The sequence below is a fragment of the Hylobates moloch genome, unplaced genomic scaffold, assembly GCF_009828535.3.
Source record: "Hylobates moloch isolate HMO894 unplaced genomic scaffold, HMol_V3 SCAFFOLD_9, whole genome shotgun sequence".
Classification (NCBI taxonomy): Eukaryota; Metazoa; Chordata; class Mammalia; order Primates; family Hylobatidae; genus Hylobates; species Hylobates moloch.
Genome location: NW_026652284.1, coordinates 123,206,324 through 123,224,024, shown reverse-complemented (window position 1 = coordinate 123,224,024; position 17,701 = coordinate 123,206,324). Strand labels below are relative to the sequence as shown.

Below are 17,701 nucleotides of genomic sequence, written 5' to 3'. Positions count from 1 at the left end.
TAAAATAAGTTCTCCAAGATGTGCGTTAAGTGACCCATGTACATAATGTGTGAAATTTGGAGCAAAATTGAAAATAAATTAGACTCCACGCCCTTATGTGATTGCATTCCCAGAAAGGAACCTGGAAAGCTTAAGAAGTCAGTAGGCCTGACCGCTGGCGACAGCTACCCTGGCGAGTGCCTGGAAAGAGGTCTGTGCCTTTATTCCACTATTTGAAGCGTTAAGTCACCTGAGATGGGAAGGACGGAAACCCCTGCCTGCAGGCCAGGGCCCCTGCTGCCCCTCCCACAGCTTGTCCCCAATGTGGGGCACTGCCCTCTCCCCTGTAGTCCTGACCCCTCCCCACTCCACCTACCAATGGGGAGCAGTGGTCCCCATTCCACCGGAAACATGGCCCCTCTTAGCTGCCCTGCAGCCTACTTGCTGCTCTTTGGAAGACCCAGACCAAAAAATTCAAAGGAGCACCCTGGCTGGATTCTGGAATGTTCCAGAGCTCTCTGGATGTGACTTCTTTCTGAGATGGTCCCCAGAGATCTTGGAGGCCCACAGCTTCCCTAGTTTTGGGGGTGGCATCCCGCAAGTTCCCATCTCTGGCCTCCTGAGTCAGGCCTCCTCCCTGACAGCCTGCTGCCCACACGGGGTGAAGGTGCAGGCAGGGCAGGGGCCTAGCACCATCCACGGACCCTGGTCAGAGGTCACGGGTGGTGTTTTTCACCTGTGGCACCTTCTAGGTGGAGACTTGCTCCTCAGGGCCGCAGGGCGACACCTGCTCTCAGGAAGGGTCTCTTGACCTGGAGGGAGGGGCGGGATTTCCTCCTCTGGGGGCTCCTGGATCGGGGATATGGGTCAGTGAAAATGAAAGAAACACAGTCTTCTATTTTTTCCCCCAAACTACAGGTTTATTGCGCATGTGACTGTAAAACATAAATCACATTATGAGCCTTCCTTCATTAAAGCCCCCCGGGAGGCCCTGTCTGTTCCAACAGCCTTGCCTGTGTCTGTCCTACTCTTTCAAAGGCCCGAAGTCATCCTGCGGCCTTGGCACTAACGGAGGAGTGTGACGTGGCCGTGCGCACGGAGGCCAGTGCAGCCCCTCAGAGGAAAAGCAAACCCCTGGGCCCTTGGACCTGGGCCGGCGGCAAAGGAGGCTCAGGCTGAGAGGGGCCGTCGGGGACTGGCCCAAGGGAGAATCCTGTGGGGGTGGTGAGTGCGCCAGACGCAAAGCCAGAGTCCCACAGAGTCCCAGGTCTCTCTCCACGTGTGATGGAGTCTGACCTGCCCATTGAGGGGCTTTCAAGCCGTCTCCTGTGAGGGTGTAAGGACGCGAGTCCCCGATGGCCTCTCAGAGCTCTGCCCCATCAGACAGGGTGCCCAGGCAAAGTTGAATTTCAAATGAACAACAAATAATTTTTAGTACAAGCATGTCTCATGCAATATTTTAAAAATTCAAAATTAATGGGGTGTCCTGTGTTTCTTCACTTTTGCTAAGTCTGGCAAACCTGTCTCTCTGCCTCTGCACCTGGCACACGCCCAGGGCCCATCCAGTGAGTGGTGAAGGAAGGCCTCACAGTTCCCCTGCCAGCTGCTGCTCCCAAGCGTCATAGAGTGTCATAGAGCAGCTGGAGCACTCTGCTTTGCTGTGGGGAGAGCAGCACAGTAAGGCCGCTTTAGGGATGGTGTGGCCACATCTACCCAAGCTCAACAGGTGCCTTCCATGTCCAGCAATTCTGCCCCTAGGTACACAGCCAGGGGAAGTGAAAACGTGTGTCCACAAAGAGACTTTTGTAAGTGTGTTCATCCCCAATCTGGAAATGACACAGCTGTCCACTGACAGAAGACAAGATAATAAATTGTGGATATTCATCAAACGGAATGCTACTCAGCAACAGAAAAAGAACACGGTACCGACACGCACGGCAGCGTGGATGCACCTTGCAGAGAGGATGCTGAGCATGTGACGGAGGGCACCCTGTGTGATTCCACTGATATAAAAGTCAAAAGCAGAAAAGACCATTAGCTAGCCACGGAAGTCAGAACGGTGCCTACTCCAGGTGGGGGGGGCACAAGGGAACCTAGGAGTGGTCGCACAGGTGTACACTGTTAGGGACAAACTGCCCCAAGCAGCTTCTCAGTGCTGCCCACCCCTCCCCACTCTGCAACTCCTCTCTGTGCTGTCCCAAGCCTCTACATTTGTAAGCCCTTACCTAGACACTGCGGTGAAGCCAGCAGACTTTACCTATCAGGCCTTGCTGCTATAAAGCAAATCCCAATTACAAACCACTGGGACCGCACAGAGGGAGGTCATGGGAAGCATAAACAAACTTTACCTACACCCTCTGGTAGCATAAACATCACAAGGTGATATGTGGCAGAGTTAACCAACAAACACCCCAGGGTCTCTCCCCCATATAATAAGCTCAGGGCTGCCTCCTCTGTCTGTAATGGAGCAGCCGGCAGGTTCAATAAACTTTACTCGCCTGAACTAGGGTCTCTCTCTCTCTTGTCCTTTCTCTCGGCTGACCTTACATATTCGTGTGCAAGAATTCAGGGAACTACACACTTGAGGTAAGGGCATTGCAGGCACCATCTGCTCAGGTGTTATGCTTCACTTTTAAGTGGCGAACAACACAAACTGCGGCAGCAACAACAATGCATTCAAAACATGCACAAAGACAGAGAGAAGCAGGGTCCTCGAGGGCTGCGGATGTGTGACTGATGGGAAGGGCCTTTGCAGCTGAGCATGGCAGCCAAGTGGCCAGAGGTGCGGGGCAGCCTGGGATGGGAGGGGAGTGAGTGGGGGAGGCAAGGCGACCAGGGGTAGGTTGGGACCTGGTCTGAACAGAGGTGGAGGGGCCTGAGCCTGGGCAGAGGCAGCAGGGGTGGGGAGGGGACAGGTGGGTCATGAGGTGGATTCAGGGCCGGCACATCCCCTGTAGCCTGTGGGGCTGTGGCACCAGAGGGTGTTGGCTGACAGTGCCTTCCACTTCTAGGCAGTGGGACTGGACTGTGGAGAAGATGGTTAGAGCTCTAGGAAGCTCAGGGGTGTCCGGATGGGCGACTGGGAGTAGAGGGGAACCTGGGGGATGGTGGCTCCCAGGAGGAAGACAGAGAGGAGCTTCCTAACTGTGCAGGAGAAGCTGAGGCAAGGGGTGTGCTGCTGCGGCTTCAGGGCCCGTGGGCAGTCATCTCATGGCTGCCTCTCACTCTCCAACCCCAGCCACCCCCTCAGCCACAGCGAAAGGGACAGATTCTACTGCCCGTGTCAACGGCCCCACTGCCTGGCCTGACTCTTCTATGGCACCACCGGGGTCCAGAGTCCCCTGAGTGTGTGCTCACAGCCAGGTGCATGGCTGGGAGCCTGGGAAATAAGGTGGGGTGCAGCCAGGGCTACTGAGCTCAAGGCCCGGCTGGTTCTGTGAAGAGGCTATGACTCACCAGCCGCTGGGGTGACTCAGGGGCCAAGGCTGTGCATTGCCATCACCACCACGAAAACTCTGACGCTGCTCGGCCATGCTGTTGGAAGACTCCAGTGCGTCAGGCTCAAAGCACTCACCCGTAGGGTGCATGTGTGGGGCCTGAGAGCCTTGGACGGGCTGGTCCAGAGCCTGTGGTCCAGGGGAGGAGGCAGAAACCTGCCCAGATCATGATGCTGCAACACCATGATCTGAGCCAAGTGCTGGGAACATGGTGGAGCAGCTGCTGGCCTAGCCTGGAAAAGGGGAAGTCCAGGAAGACAACCCACCCCACCTTCCCACCACCAAGATGGTCAGTGAGAATGTGGCCCTTGACATCCTCAAAATAAATCTGAGCCAGACAGAGAGCTTGAGCTCTGATGATGAAAATGGTAAACACTTACCTAGTGCGTGCCAGGCACCAGGTAAAACTTTAAAGGATTTGTGTGTATTAAACCTGCCTGATACTTCCCTATACCTTATGAGGTAGGTGCTATTATGAGGCCCAAATTACATATAAGGACGTTGAGGCACAGGGAAGTTAAATAGATTGCCCAAGGTCACACAGCTAGCAAGTGGCAGAGCTGGGATTAGAACCGGTACTCTGGATTTGGGTTTTCATCTCTAGTCACAGAGCAAAGGGATGATGACCTCAAAGCATGCAACATGACTAGAGTTTGACCTTCTTTAGTGGGAAATGGAGCACCAGGGAAGGCTTTGAGCCAAGAGTGGCATGAGTGAGTGTGGCTTGGAGGGTCAGCGTCTGCAGCAGGGGAAATGGTGGTGCAGCGCAATGGAAGTAGGCATCACTGGCTGGGGCAAAACCTGCATTGAGATGAGGCAGCAGGAACAGAGCATATAGGGGTGATTCTGGGTGGGCAGAACTTGAGAGACCAGCTGGATGTAGAGAGAAGGAGATAAGGAATCAAAGGGGTGCAAGGATGTTTGGCTAATTTGGATGTTCTTCTTAATACATGATGTGGGGATGCAGGTTTTGGTAAGGAAAGCCTCAGCGCAAAGAGAGCAGCTAAGCAGCCAAGTCTTTGGGATATACAGGGGGCATAAGCAGCCTTCAAAAAGAGTCGGGGAAAGGTGAGCATTACGGATGGAACCTGTCTGACACTAACCACTTTGTGGATTCACAGCCAAAGAGCAGGTGATACTCTGAAAACTTCAGTGGTGTCTCCAGGGAAAGACATACAAGAGGAAAAGGGGTGCAGGTTGCTGGGAAGAGTGTCCTGAGTTGAGGGAGAAGGGCAAAGGAAAGAGTATAAAGGCGGCAAACAGGTGGGTTATGACAAGGTCACAGAGCTAGAACAGGACAGAAATAGTGGAAGTCTGGAGACATCAAACAGCCAGCAGGGATGGAAGTATGGGATAGGGTTGGTAGACTCGTGATTCTGGGTAAGTCATTCAGGTCATTCCTGGGCTCAGCACATTGTGGTGGTTATCAAACTCTGCATTCCCCTCATGTGAGTCCTGTGAGTCCCACTCCACTGATGAGGTGAGCGAGGCAAACAGATGACTAATGTGGCCGTGGTCATGCAGTGAATAAGTGCTGGAGCTGAGAGTCAAGCCCAAGTGTGTAGGATTCTGAAGTTTGGGCCTTTAATCACAACTTGTTACCGACTCATGGCAGGAAAAACTGCAACACACTCTCCTCCACCTCCTTTGCCACCATTACTGCTAGCAAAACCACTGCCACCACTCTTATCCCCACCAATAACACCATTGCCAGCACCATCATTACCCTTCCATCACCATCACCATCACCACCACCACCACCATCACCCTCACCCTCATCATAACCACCACCATGAACAACACCATCAACACCATCACTACCACCACTGCCACCACCATCACCATCACCCTCATCATAACCACCACCACGAACAACACCATCAACACCATCACTACCACCACTATCACCACCACCACAATATCACTGTCATCACAGCCACCACCATCATAACTACCACCACCACCACCTTTACCACCATCATCATCAACACCATCACTACCATCACTATCGCCACCACCACAATTATCACTGTCATCATGACCAGCACCGCCGTCATCACCACCACCATCACCATCACCATCATCATAACTGCCACCACCACCACCATCACCATCATCAGCACCATCGCTACCATTACTGCCACCACCAACTTTACCATCACCACCATCATCATCACCACCATCATCACAATCACCACCACCACCACCATCACCATTATTATCACCATTACCATCACCACCATTACTATTATCACCATCCCCACCAACAGCCCCACCATCCTTGTTGTTCATTTTGTTTTGCTAAAACAGAATACTACAGACTGGGAAATTTGTAACAAGAAAAAGAAAGAAAGAAATTTATTGCTCACAGTTCTAGAACTGGGAAGTCCAATATTGAGGTGTCAGCACTGGGGTCTTCCCTTGGTACATCAGCCCTATGGTGAAGGTGGAAGGGCAAGAAAGCAGGAGGGAGCAGGAGAGGACAGAACTTGCTTCTATAACAAACCCACTCTCATGATCATGACATTAGTCCATTGATGAGGGTAGAAATCTCATGACCTGAACACCTCCAATTAGACTCCACTGTCTAACATGTTGCATTGAGGATTAAGTTTCCAACACCTGAACTTTGAGGGACACATTCACACCATAGCACTCTGCCCTGACCCCCCAATTCATGTTCTTCTTACAATGTCAAATACATTGATTCTATCCCAACAATCTCCAAAGTCTCAACTTATTTCAGCATCAACTCAAAGTCAAAGTCTCATTTAACTTGATATAGATGAGACTCAAAGCATGATTTATGCTGAGGCAAGTTCCTTTCTAGCTGTGGGCCTGTGAAATCAAAACAAGTTAAGTGCTTCCAAAATACAATGGGATGGCATAAAATAGACATTCTTATTCCAAAAGGGAGAAATAGATAAGAAGAAAGGAGTAATAGCACCCAAGCAAGTTTAAAATCCAACATGACAGAAGTTAAGCCTTAAGACTCTAGAATGTTCTTTCACTCTACACACCACCTCCTGGGCACACTGCATTGGGGATTGGGCAGCCTTGGGCAGCCTGGCCCCCATGGCTTTGCAGCTCCTTTGGGTTGGAGTCTCATGCCTGTAGCTACCCCAGGCTTGCACTGCACACTGGTAGCTCCACAGTGCTGGCATCTCAGAGGTGGCAGTCCACTCTTATGGCTCCACTGGGCAATTATTCTGGTGAGGACTGTCTGTGGTAGCTTCATGTGTTAGAAACTAAAGCCCCAATGCAAAGTGGTGAGAGGTGGGATCTTTAAGAGGCAATTAGGTCATGAGGGCTCTGCCCTCAAGAATGGATTAATGCCATTATCACAAGCATGGTGTTATAGTTTGGATATTTGACCCTCCAACCCTCTTGTTAATATTTGATCTCCAATGTTGGAAGTGGGGATCTAATGGGAGGTGTTGGGTCATGGGAGTGAATGCCTCATGAATGGCTTCATGCTGTTCTTGAAGCAATAAATGAGTTGTTGCTCTATTGGCTCCTGTGAAAATTCCCCCAAGAGCCGGTTGTTAAAAAGATCCTGACATCTCTTCTCTCTCTTTCTCACTTTCTCTCGCACCATGTGATTTCTGTACATGGTTGCTCCTCTTTCCCTTCCAGCATGAGTGGAGGCAGCCTGAAGCTCTCACCAGATGCAGATTTTGGCACCGTGCTTCTTGTACAGCCTCCAGAACCGTGGACCAAATAAACCTCTTTTCTTTATAAATTACCCAGCCTTAATTATTTCTTTTGTCCCCTCTTTGGGATGTTTGGGCCCCAGATAGAAGCACAGCCTCCCCCAGGTATTCTTTATAGCAACACAAATGAAGTAAGGGTTAGTTATCATGGGAGTGGGTTCCTGATAATAGGATGAGTTTGTCCCCCTTCCCTCTCTCTCACCCTCTCTTTTGCCCTTCAGTCACGTGATGATGCATCAGGAAGGCTCTTGCCAGAAGCTGGACCCTTGATCAATGGACTTCCCATCCTCCAGGACCATGAGCCAGATAAATTTCTGTTCATTGTAAATTACCCATTCTGTGGTAGTCTGTTATAGCACCTTCTGGAAGCTTCCGTGGCTTGTGGCCTCTTTTCCCATCTTCAAAGCGAGTCACTCCAGTCTCTGCTCTGTCCCCACCTCACTGTCTTTGCCTCCTCTGATGCTTTTGCCTCTCTCTTGTAAAACCCTGTGATTACACTGAAGACCCACCTGGGTAACCCATGACCCTCTCCCCTTCTCCAGATCTTCAACTTAATCCCATCTGCACAGTCCCCTCTGCTGTGTGAGCTAATATATCTGCATGTTCCTGGGATGAGAACATGAACATCTTTGGGGGCCGTTTTCCCGCGTAACACACCTAATAAAATTCTGACCCACTGTTTAGCTTGCCTGGAGAGACCAGGCTTAGTAACAAAAAAGACAACAAACAAACCTTCCTGGGGCTTGGCTGTCAATGACTAGTCAAGGTGCTGCCGACTTCCTTATTACGGATGTGCTATTCCCAGTCTGACTCCTGCTCCATTTTCTGCTCACCCAGAGGGAGGTGAACACAGTGCAGACAGGGTGGCCAGGCAGCCTCAGTTGCCCCATCTGGGAAGCGGGGATTGTGATCAGTCCCTGTCCTGAGGTGGCTGTGAGGATTCAGGATGATGAGTGTGGAAGGCCTGCCCAGAGCACAGCTGCCCCTCCTGTCCCTTGGTCCCACGTGGGTGGCTGGGACACAGAAGAACAAAGCCTGGGACTTGGAGGGACCCACTGTGCCTGGCCCTAGGCCAACATCTGGGCAGGTTGCTGCCATATCTCATGGAATTCTCTAGGGTTGTTCCCGGGAATCCTGGCCAATGTGGCAGCCCGTGGCAGGCTGGGGAGGGGTGAGGCCACAGATGTGCATCACAGGGCTGTGGGGGTCCCCATCATGGGGGTCCCCAGGAGGGTGGCAGCTGTTCCCCCGCAAAGGGAGAGCCATGCACGAGCCCACAGCACCAGGGGAAGCCCATCCCACATCAGGCTGGCTGGAAGACTCAGTCCCACTCTGCAGAGGGCAGCCCCCACCTGGCAGCCCCCACCTGGCAGCCCCCACCTGGCAGCCCCCACCTTGCAGCCCTCACCTGGCAGCCCTCACTTGTCCAGCCCCCACCTGTCAGCCCTCGCATGGCCAGCCCTTACCTGGCCAGCCACTTCCCACCTTGGGCCTTCGGTTTCCTTGTCCTTAAAATGGGGCTAAAGCTCACACCTGGAATCCTTGTAGTCAGGAAGAAAGGACAAGTTCCTGGCACTTTGTAATTGTGAATATTTATTTGTTTAATGGAAGCAGAGCCCTGCGGGCCCAAATGTGACCAGTAGTCTCCTGACTGAATGGATTCCAGGTGTGAGTTTTGGTCCCATCTTAGGAACAAGGATACCTGCCCCCATGGGGCTCTCAGCGATCGTGTCTGTCATGACCACGCCTGAGTACGGGAAAATGACCCATTTCTCCCTCTCCCTGTGTTAGGGGCGGAATTGTGTTCCTCTTAATTCCTGTGTTGAAGTTCCAACCCTCAATACCTCAGAGTGAGACTGTGTCTGGGGGCAGGGTTTTTAGAGAGGTGATTAAGTTAAAATGAGATTATACAGGGGGCCTTAAACCTAACCTGACTGGTGTCTTTATTAGAGGAGATGAGGACACAGACACGCACGGGGTGGCCGTGTGAGGATGGAGGGAGAAAACGCCTTCCCCATGCCCAGGAGAGAGGCCTCAGGAGGGACCAGCCCTGCTGCTACCTCGATCTTGGACTTTCCAGCTCCAGAGCTGTGAGACGCACACTGCTGCCATTCTGGCACCTGCCTGTGGCCTTTGCGATGGTGGCTGAGCTGAGGATGCCCCTGGGTCATGCACCCTAGGGAGAAGCAGATAGCAGCGCTGCTGGCTCCTGGGTGCCATGGTGGGGAGGCGTGTGTGCAGGGGGCTGGTGAAGGGGGCACTGCGTGGCTCTCTAGGGCCCAGGGCACCAGGCCCAGGCAGCCGGGGAGCTTAGGAGCAGGGCGTGCTCCCAGAAGTACTCACTGTTCCAACCACACCTCGGGTGATGTCACATGTTGGGATGGAGTCAGGAGACAGTGAGGGACACATCTGCCCCACCCCAGCCACAGCTAGAGAAGGCCCTATAAAGACCAGATGGCCTGATCCAGGCCAGACAGCCCGAGCTCTGGACGGGGCCACCACCTGCCTACCTGCCCCGCCCTAGCCATGAGGGCCCGCCTGTCTTGGCTGCTGCGTCTGAGGCCAGTGTGTTCAGATGAGCCGATGCGCACCCTTGCTGTGGGTCCCCCCGGGTCCCTGGGGATGCTGGCGGCCACCCTGACAGCCTGGGCTGGCCTAGCTGGACCGGCCACTGCAGTCAGGCACCCATGCTGCTCAGAGGGGGAGGCTGGGGCACAGAGGGCAGGACTCGCGAGAGGCCCCGCAGGAGGTGCAGCCTGAGCCTGAGCCAGTGCAGGGCCACAGCCTGGGCCCTCCGCCCCATTCCCAGCCCCCAGGCTGCCTACCCACTCTGTCTTCCTGACTCACCCAGAGGCACTGCTGGACCTGCTGTTGCTTTTGCCCAGTCCTGCAGAGAGTTGTCCCCATTGGCCTGGTGGGCTTTGAGGGGTACCGGGGGTGCTGGGGGTTGCCTGGTAGCCTGGATCTCTGGCTGCTCAGAGCTTTGGTTCCCTAACCCAGGTGATTTCTGGTCGTCTCCTGAGAAAGCAGAGATGACTTCTTTAGCTGAGCCTAAGTGTGCACCACAGAGCCACAGCACTTCCAGGGCCCAGTGTCCACACAGGTGGGCGCGTGGAGGACAGGGCGCAGGGTTTGGTAAGCTGGTGCTTTCCCAAAAGCAGAGTCCATGCCTGAGGTTGTGATGTGGGAGGCTGGGCAGGGACCAGGGCTGGGTCTCCGACTACCAGCTGTGCCTCCCCCAGCCCAGGCACTGAGATGCCATGAGTTTTCTGCGACAGGGAATTGAGGGAACTGTTTCCAGCCCACATCCTGCCAAAACACCACTCTCTACTGCCTGACCACCTGGACCAGTGAGTGTCTCTTCTGGGTGGGCAGGTGGGCCAGGCAGTGTGCCTGGGCCTCAGCAGGAGGGCAGGGAGTGGTGGGGAGATCAAAGGGGCTGGGGAGACTGGCTTCTAATCAGAGCTCTGACGTTTGCAAGCAATGCCTCAGGCAAATGCTGCAACTGCCGGGCCCTCTATCTCCTCCCTCCAAAATGAGAATGGCAAGTGGCCTCCATCCTAAGGTCCTTAGAGTGGACGAGATATGCCACGTGAAATGCCCCACAGTGCTGGCACACACGAAATGCTTAATTTAAAACCTTGTAATTACTGAACAGAGGGTACAGGCTGCTCAGAAAGGAAGAAGGAGAAAAGTGGGACAGTGGGTAAGACCTGGAATCTGCTCACACACTGAGCCTGACTCTGGTCACACACTGAGCCCTGACCCTGGTCACACACTGAGCCCTGACCCTGGTCACACACTGAGCCCTGGGCCCTGTTCATACATCGAGCCCTGGGCCCTGTTCATACATCGAGCCCTGGTCCTGGTAACACACTGAGCCTTGACCCTGGTCACACACTGAGTCCTGGTCCAAGTCACATCCTGAGCCCTGGTCCTGGTTACACACTGAGCCCTGACCCTGGTCACATACTGAGCCCTGGTCCCTGTCACACACCGAGCCCTGGTCCCGGTCACACACTGAGCCCCGGTCCCTGTCACACACTGAGCCCTGGTCCCTGTCACACACTGAGCCCTTGTCCCTATCACACATTGAGCCCTGATCCTGGTCACATACTGAGCCCTGGTCCTTGTCACACACTGAGCCCTGGTCCTGGTCACACACTGAGCTCTGGTCCCTGTCACACACTGAGCCCTGGTCCCTATCACACACTGAACCCTGACCCTGGTCACACACTGAACCTTGGTCCCTGTCACACACAGAGCCCTGGTCCTGGTCACACATTGAGCCCTGGTCCTGGTCACACACTGAACCCTGACCCTTGTCACACACTGAGCCCTGGTCCTGGTCACACACTGAGCCCTGGTCCTTGTCACACACTGAGCCCTGGTCCTGTTCACACACTGAGCCCTGGTCCCTGTCACACCCTGAGCCCTGGGGCTGTACTTGCCTCTTGCTCTGCATCCCTGTAAGGTGGGAGAACAATGAGGAAGAGTCTGTGTGCAGGAGGAGCGGCCGCCCACATGGGGACAGATGCTCCCCCAGCACCGTGTGTGTTAGCTCTGGTGGCAGCAGGGGATGATGCAGGCAGTGTCAGGCTGCCTGGGCACCCCCAGCTCCCGCAGCTCCCGAAGGACATGGTGTACCCAGGGGCTGGGCCCTGGGGGATGCCTTCCTGGAGGCAGAAGCACTAATCCCAACCAGAATCTCAGCTCCTGTGAACTGCAGTCCACTCTGGACTTCCAGAGCACTGCAGAGCAGGAAGACCAAGGGTCGGGCTTCGTCCAGCTGGGAGACTGTGCTTCGGGGCCGGGGCACCAATGGTACTCCCCAATCCCCTCCGCCACTGCCTGCAAGCCCAGGCCTCTGGTCTTGGTCAGTGCGTTAATCCGCACATGCTTTAATTAAAAAGCCTCATGAGAGTCACTGCCTGTTCCTTGAGTGTGTTAGCTGACTCTCTCCTTAGAGACCCGAAACCCTAAGACAGCACCTCTCCCAGTCTCTTCAGTGGAGCCTTCAGACAAGCATTTGTGAACATGGCAGGCTTCACTGAAGCTTCCCTGGAAGGCCTTTTTGCACGGTGGGGGGCTTCCAGCACGGGAGGTGTCCACAGCCTCCCCATGGGGGCTCCGAGCCCCTCCTCCTTCCTCTCATGCCCTCTCCTCTGGAAGGCATGTGCACAGGCAGCCTCTCTAATGTTCTGCAGCGCTGGGGCTGGGCTGGGCTGGGCTGGGCCACCTTCCTAACAAAGCCAGGGCTCTTCCTCAGCTGCAGCCCAGGGTCAGGGCATAATCCCGGGCGGACTTCACTCCACAGCAGGGAAGCTGGTGTGGCCTGTGTCCTCAGAACCCCCAGTTGTCCCTTAAGCACACAAGGGCTCTTGAGATGAAATGGTCCCTCTAACCGGCAGGCTCCTGGGACACAATTGGCCCCAGGCTGGACCTTCTGCTGAGACACACACTTCAAGCACCCAGCAGTCACCATTCCTGTGAGTTAAGTGTTTGCAGCTGGTCGAGGGGAGCCATGGGTGCTGACGCTGGTCAATGCCATCAGCGGGTGCCAACGCTGGTCAGTGCCATCGGCCAGTGTAGATGCTGGTCAGTGCCATCTGCAGGCGGGTGGGTCACTGACTTTCTCCTGCAGGAGCTTCTTCAGGCCGGGTGTGTGTGTGTGGGGCTCTCGCACCTGCAGGGGACGCGATGAACTGCATCCCAGGAGCTGGTTGCATACGGAAATGGTTCCATAGCTGATTCCTCGGGGATGGGGGGGCGCGGTCATCAAAAGGGGCTCCAGTGGAAGTTCCCCACCCAACCCAGTCCCAGCAGGGTGGCCTGGTGCAGCCTCGGATAGCCTCTAATGACCAGTGCCCTCTCCCTGGGTCTGGAATGGCACTTGGTGAGCATCTCATTAGGCTGTAGGGGTCCTTGAAGGCTGTGTGCACACTGTGAGCTCTGAGCTTGGGCGTGCGTCACTGGACCTGCCATCTAGAAGAAGGTGGGGCAGCAGGGTGCACAGCCCTCTGAGGACAGCGTGAGGCATCTGTCCGGGTGATGGATGGTGGGCTCTCTCTGGGCCTAACGGTGGGCTGTGAGCATTTTCTCAGGTCCTGAGAAATTAGGTCTTTTCTTTTCTTTTTCTTTTTTTGAGACATAGTCTCGCTCTGTCGCCCAGGCTGGAGTGCAGTGGCGTGATCTCAGCTCACTGCAACCTCCGCCTCCCGGATTCAGGCGATTCTCCTGCCTCAGCCTCTTGAGTAGTTGGGATTACAGGCGCATGCCACCACATCCGGTTAATTGTTGTATTTTTAGTAGAAGCGGGGCTTCACCATATTGGGCAGGTTGGTCTCGAACTCCTGACCTCAAGCGATCCTCCCACCTCAGCCTCACAAATGTTGGGATAACAGGCGTGAGCCACCACTCCTGGCTAAAACTAGGTCCTTTCTGATGGGGCCCCATCACCTGTGGCATAGGCACCCTGGAAACGCAGACTCAGGCTGGCGCCCGGCCTGTCCCTGCCCCAGGAGGCAGCGCCTGTTCACGCTGGGCCGTGGGAGGCATTCCATGGGCTTCTCAGGGCCCAGCACAGTCCAGCCCCACGGTCCCAGCGGTGCATAGAGCCCCTCTCCTTCACTCCCTCTGTCCCTGTCTCGCTGACCCTAGACCCTCTTCCTCTCCAAATCCTGGTCTCAGGCTCTGCTTTAGGGGTCTGAGGGGAGACAGTGGGTGCCCATCAGTTTTTCCTATTCCCCGCCTGTGATTTCCTATCGTGAGGAACAAAGTCATATGCACAGGTGGTATCTCGGATTATTTCCTTTCAGTCAAATTCTAAAATTGCATGACGGGGTCAAAGACTAGGAACAGTTTAAAGCTCTGGGTGCACATTAGCTCACCACCTTCTGGAAGGACCCAGTGCACTGCAGTTTGCCCGGACACTCACTCCCAGCTCCCACACAAAGCTGGCTTTCATGATTGAAAACAAAATAAAACAAGAAGGCTTATAAATAAGCTGGGCTCAAGAACGTCTCCTCGCTCTGTGACTTCTTTTTCACTGGTGGTGAGGCTGGGCATTCTGATCTGTACAAGTCACTTTTATCTCTGTTAATGAATCAAAAGTCCCCACTTCCAGCCGAGACCGGTGGCTCACATCTGTAATCCCAGAACTTTGGGAGGCTGAGGCGACCGGATCACTTGAGGTCAGGAATTTGAGACCAGCCTGGACAACATGGTGAAACTCTATCTCTACTAAAAATACACAATTAGCCAGGCATGGTAGCACATGCCCATAATCCCAGCTACTTGGGAGGCTGAGGCAGGAGAATCTTTTGAACCCGGGAGGCGGAGGTTGCAGTGAGCAGAGATTGCATCACTACACTCTAGCCTGGGCAACAAGAACGAAATTGCGTCTCAAAAAATAAATAAATAAATAAATAAAAAGTTCCTACTTCCTATTATTTTTTACACATGACAATTTGACAACCACTTCTTGCTCATTTTTTTCTTTATTTTTTCCTCAGTTTATCTTTTTTGTATTTTTCCAATTTGTTTTCTCCTCTTTTTAATTTTAAAAGTTGCCTCTGAGAAAATCAACAATTACTTCTTTATTAAATATGATAAGCCCTTGTCATATATTTTTCCGTTTTTCATATACTTTTAAATTCACTTATGCAGAAGGTTGACATTTTATCATCAATCTATCAAGCCTTTCTTTTCATGCTTAGAACGTCCTTGCCCAAAATAGAAGCAAATTCGCATGAAGCTGAGTAATTTTCCACTGAACTCTTTGATCCCTCTGGGTCCTGATAACATTCAGTTGTCACAGGCTTTGAGGGAGGCGGGGGAAGCCTGGCTGGGGGGGCGCTGGCCTCTGCCTCACGCTTCCTCCCCTCAGTCCCAGCCTGTCATGTCCACAAGGTCCAGCAACGACCAAGCCTGGACAGGGCACGGGGACATGCGTCTCCTTTCAGGACAGTGCTGCCCTCCTGGAAAGGGCCTGTGCTTGCTCCTCCATGGGCCGAATGGTGGGGTGTGGGGTGGGGGAGCACAGTGGGGTGGGGGAGCACACTGGCCCGGATGGTGGGGTGTGGGGTGGGGGAGCACAGTTGGGTGGAGGAGCACACTGGTCCGGATGGTGGGGTGTGGGGTGGAGGAGCACAGTCGGGTGGGGGAGCACACTGGTCCTGTCCCTCCCACTGCTCACAGCCTCCTGCATGAACTCACCGTCCAGCTAAAGGTGTTTGCGTGAAGTGAAGGCGGAAAGATGTGCCCCTGGGGTGAAAGGCCTCAGAAGCATCCAGGGTGGGCGAAGGGAAACGCTGAAAGCCACATGTGCTCAGGGTAGGCCTCACCTGCCCGGGTGCTGTCACTGTGGCAAACTGGGTCCTTCTGGTGACCCATTCTTGTTTTCCTGGGTGGAACTTGACTGCCAGCCCTGCCCGTGGGGGCAAGGACAGCACCGTCCCAGGGAAGCAGAGCTCAACGGCCCGCCGGTGCCTCCTGGCCTGCCCCGACTGCAGACCCCGCCACCCGCTCCTCTGGAGCCCATGCCCCTGGGGCGCTGGGGACATCCTTGCGGGGAGCTGGCAGGAAGAGTCCGGGGACTTGCTGTGTCCCGCCTCAGCCCCCAGGCAAAGCATCTTCACCTCCCTCTCCAGACTGTGTGACTCTCCCCTCGGTCACTGTGGCTGACCCGGAGCACACAGCGGGTGCTGGGACCCAGGGGTCCAGGAGCCGCCATGCTGAGAACTGATTCGCGGAGAGGACCCTGGGAGCCCCGACCCCGGGGCCTTCTGGGAGAACAAGCACCAGCCCCGCAGCCTCAGGGGCGCCCCACAGGCCCCCAGGAACAGCCGCCCACCTTTGTGTCACGCCTCCCGCACCCGAATCCAGGCTGAACCACAGACTCCTGCAGCTGCGAAGCAGCCCGGGGCGGCCTCCTGGAAGAGGCGGGGCCCGGTCAGGAGCGAACCGTATCTCTCCCAGGGCAGCCAGTGATGTTAGCAGGCGCTTCGTCTTCCTTCCAGAGAGAAGTAGGATTCTTTATATTTTTATTAATTTAATTTTTTTTTGAGATAGGGGCTCTCCCTCTGTGGCCCAGGCTGGAGTGCAGTGGCACAATCACAGCTACTGCAGCCACCACCTCTTGGCTCAAGTGATTTTCCCGCCTCGGCCTCCCAAGTAGCTGGGACCACAGGGGTTCGCCACCACGCCTGGGTAACTGTTTCTATTTTTTGTAGAGATGGGGGTCTCACTATGTTGCCCAGGCTGGTCTCAAACTCGTGGGTTCAATAAATCTTCTTGTCTCTGCCTCCCAAAGTGCTGGGAGTACAGGCATGAGTCACGATGCCTGGTCCGTGTTAACTATTTTTACTGGAGTTTCTAGGGCCTTGATTTTAAACATTAACGTGTCTTGTAGATATTTTAATGTTAGGACCTATAGATACATCTAATTCTTTTTTAAATAACAGTTGCCCAGTATAACAGAGCCACAACTTAGATAGTGCTCCTTGAATGGAAGCTTCAGCGCCCTCCAGCTTTTTGTTATTACAGCTTTGCACATCTTTTACACACGTCTTCATGCCCAAATCAGAGTATTTCTGTCAAAAAGATTCCTAAAATTGAAATTTCTAAAAACAGAGGAATGCCCACATATTTAACATTTTGGTTACCCCTGCCAGCTGGCCCTCCTAAAAGATGGCACCAGTTTATACATTCCTCTACACCCTTGAAAACACTGACTTTTATCAGGCGTTTACATTTTTGCACCCTAATCTGGGCGGGGCCTTGTGGCATCTCATCGCGGTGTTGAATTGCTTCCCTGGATGTTCCCGTGGGGGGTCCTGTCACTTGCTCATCTGTGAACGGCCTGCTCAGGGCCTCTGCTCTTTTATGCTGGGTCTTTATGTGCTTGAGATGTTACTTTTTGCTTGCTACACCTATTGCAAATAGTTCGTCCTTCTCATCATTCGTTGTTGTTTTTTTTAAATCTTCAGTTAATGGTTGTTATGTAAATATTTTCACTTTTGAATAAATTTATACTTCTCCAATGTTTCTCCATTCTAAGGCTGTAAACAAAACTACGGTTTTCACTGAGGTGTTTTTCAGGTTTTCTGTCTCTCTCTCTTCCTCTCATTCCAAATGGTTAAGACCTTGTCCCAATGCTGCTGACTCCAAGCACTGGTTGGAACCACCATGCTGATGCCAGTGTTAAATTCACACACACAGACACACACACAGACAGACACACAGACACACACAGACACAGACACATGGACACACACAGACACACACACATAGACACACACAAACACAGACACACACAGACACACACAGACATACAGACAGAAACAGACACACACAGATACACACAGACACACACAGACACACACACAAACACACACAGATACACAGAGACACAGACACAGACACACACATATTGACACACACACAAACACACAGACACATACATAGAGACACAGACACAGACACACACACATTGACACACACAGACACACA

General features: G+C 53.6%; 1 pseudogene; it reads left to right on the top strand.

Annotated features, from left to right (window-relative positions):
• Nucleotides 1–234: 234 nt before the first annotated feature.
• LOC116813870 (uncharacterized) lies at nt 235–1,158 on the top strand (annotated as a pseudogene).
• The last annotated feature ends 16,543 nt before the right edge of the window (nt 1,159–17,701 follow it).